Consider the following 3,239-nt stretch of genomic DNA (forward strand, 5'->3'; position numbering starts at 1 on the left):
CGTACCTCACCCGGGGGAACTGCGATCCCCCCCAAAATGACCTCTGATCTTAGTCCAGCATCCTGTCTCACGCAGTGGCCAACCAGTTCCTCTGGAGGTCGAACAATAGAGCACAGAGGACGAGGCTTTCATAAGAACACCAGAAGAGCCCTGCTGGATCAGACCAGTGGTCATAAGAACATAAGAGAAGCCAATGTTGGATCAGGCCAATGGCCCATCCAGTCCAAATACCAAGTGCCCTCAGGAGGTCCACCAGCGGGGCCAGGACACTAGAAGCCCTCCCACTGTTGCCCCCCTCCCAAGCACCAAGAATACAGAGCATCACCTGCCCCAGACTGAGAGTTCCTACCTGTTGTTGTTGTTCAGTCACACAGTCGAGTCCGACTCTTCGCGACCCCATGGACCAGATCACGCATCCTATCTGTACCTTGTGGCTAACCACCACCGATGGACCTCTGCTCCATATGTTGATCCAGTTCCCTCTTGAAGCCATCCATGCTTGTAGCTGCCACCACTTCCTGTGCCAGTGAATTCCATGTGTTGATTCACTGCCACAGGATGAATGTTTCTTTTTTTAAAAAAAATATTTCTAAATGGGCTATGCCTCAGAATGATTCTTGATTTATCTCGAGGGTGGAAACCAGAGGCAGTTTTTTACCATTTTATTAACATCAAGGCCAGCTCTCCCAAGGAAATCAGCAAGTCAAGTATGGAACGGAAGCACTGCAGGTGTTCGGTCAGCAAATCCAGCACACTGAGAAGGTCCCTCCTTAAAACTGCCAGGTTCCTGAGTGCTTCGTTGGGGCAGAATCAGGAAGACGCTCCTAATCAAGAAGAAAAACCTAGCCGCCGCTGTTCCCAGGCATGCAAGCAATGCTCCCTCTAACCTGAGGAGTCTTGTGAGCAAAGATTCTACTTTGTGAGCTCCTGGCATTAAAGCTGTGAGCAAAAATTCTACTTTGTGAGCTCCTGGCATTAAAGCTGTGAGCGAGCAGTTTGGCTGCTGCATAAATTAGTTCGCTCTGGAGCCCTCCTTCCTGAGCAAAGGCAAAAATCTGGGAGCCGGAGGCTAAAAAACCATGAGCTAGCTCACACTAACTCAGCTTAGAGGGAACACTGCCCGCAATGCTTTTCTGTGCTGGAGACACACTGGGAGGATTCTTGGAAAGCATGCAAACGCACACTTCTTGTAAGTCGCTCTCTGGTTTGATAAAATCTTTTCACCATGTATACATCGCACTGTGGGTGGAAGGGAGGGGAAATGAATTCACAACCCCGGCCCCGTTCTCAGCCATGACCAAATTCTGTTGAATGTTTGTCCATATCAGAAGAAGAGACTGGATTTATACCCCGCCCTTCACTCAGAGTCTCAGAGTGGCTTATAAACGCCTTTCCCTTCCCTTCCCCACAACAGACACCCTGTGAGGTAAAAGGAGAAGAGATTGGATTTCTACCCCGCCCTTCACTACCCAAAGGTGTCTCAGAGCGGCTCACAAACTCCTTTCCCTTCCCCTCCCCACAACAGACACCCCCTGTGAGGTAGGCAGGGCTGAGAGAGCCCTGAAAGAAACTGCTCTTTTTCAAGGACAGCTCTTTTCAGAACTATGGCTTGCCCAAGGTCATCCAGCAGCTGCAAGTGGAGGAGTGGGGAATCAAACCCAGCTCTCCCAGATTAGAGTCCACGCACTCAACCACTACACTTACTGTCAAACAGAAACACAGAGCTGGAAGGTATCCCTAGGGGTCCTCTAGTCCAACCCCCTGCACAATGCAGGAAATTCACAGCCGCCCCCCTGCCCCCGCAGTGACCCCTGCTCTCTGCCCAGAGGAAACTATGGCTTTCCCAAGGTCATCCAGCAGCTGCAAGTGGAGGAGTGGGGAATCAAACCCAGCTCTCCCAGATTAGAGTCCACGCACTCAACCACTACACTTACTGTCAAACAGAAACACAGAGCTGGAAGGTATCCCTAGGGGTCCTCTAGTCCAACCCCCTGCACAATGCAGGAAATTCACAGCCGCCCCCCTGCCCCCGCAGTGACCCCTGCTCTCTGCCCAGAGGAAATAGTACCCACCTCACATTTCTATACAGCTGTAAACATTGCAAGTGCTTTGCACAAATAATCCTCTGAACACCCCTGTAAGGTAGGCTGGTGGCGTCATCCCGCATGTGACCGACGGGGGACTGAAGGAGCAGGAGAGCGGCCATGGAAGGGATTTGTGGCAAAGGAGACATCTGAACTCAGACCGTACCTCGTGGTCTCCACCGTTCCATCGCAGCAGCTCCTCTCCAGTGTTCCCTCTAAGCTGAGTTACTGTGAGCTAGCTCATCGTTTTTTAGCCTCCGGCTCACAGATTTCTGTCTTAGCTCAGGAAGGATGGGGCTCCAGAGCCAAACTAATTGATGCCGCATCAAAATCGCTCGCTCTCAACTTTAATGCCGGTAGCTCACAAAGTAGGATTTTTGCTCACAGGACTCCATGGCTTAGAGGGAGCATTGCTCCCATCCTGTCTATGGAAAAGAAGATGCTGAGCAAGCAGAGTCTCGCAGCCTAGTTCTTCTCCCAGTTATGTTCCCCTTATACAGTCAGGAAGTTATTTTCACGGGGAACCGTTCAAACGTGCAATTCCCCCCCGACTCCCCAAGGACGGTAACATAGCTGTCTTTGCAACGGTCCAGAGAAACCCAGCCGGACACGCACTCTGGGCTGTGGAAAAGGAGCGTTCCAGGAAAAAAAAGAGTTACAGGGGCTTGGCAGGATGGAGAGAATCAGAAACCTTGGGTTTATCCATGCCAGAATGGCAAGCCAAGACAGAGGGGGAAATATCACCTGAAGCAAGAACAAATGCTGTCGTCTTCCAGTTTGACTGAATCTCCGTAGGCGAATGGACCTAGGCGAATGGATCCACTTTATTCTAGGTTTTGCAGAGAGGAGGAGGAGGAGGAGAGGAAGAAGAAGGAGGAGGAGGAGGAGATTGGATTTAAACCCCACCCTTCACTACCCGAAGGAGTCTCAGAGCGGCTTACAATCCCTTTCCCTTCCCCTCCCCACAACAGACACCCTGTGAGGTAAGTGGGGCCGAGAGAGCTCTCATAACATAAGAACACAAGAGAAGCCAATGTTGGATCAGGCCAGTGGCCCATCCAGTCCAACACTCTGTTGTCACACAGTGGCCAAAAATACCAGGTGCCCTCAGGAGGTCCACCAGTGGGGCCAGGACACTAAAAGCCCTCCCACTGT

The sequence above is a fragment of the Gekko japonicus genome, unplaced genomic scaffold, assembly GCF_001447785.1.
Source record: "Gekko japonicus isolate JY-2015 unplaced genomic scaffold, Gekko_japonicus_V1.1 scaffold653, whole genome shotgun sequence".
In the NCBI taxonomy this organism is placed as follows: domain Eukaryota; kingdom Metazoa; phylum Chordata; class Lepidosauria; order Squamata; family Gekkonidae; genus Gekko; species Gekko japonicus.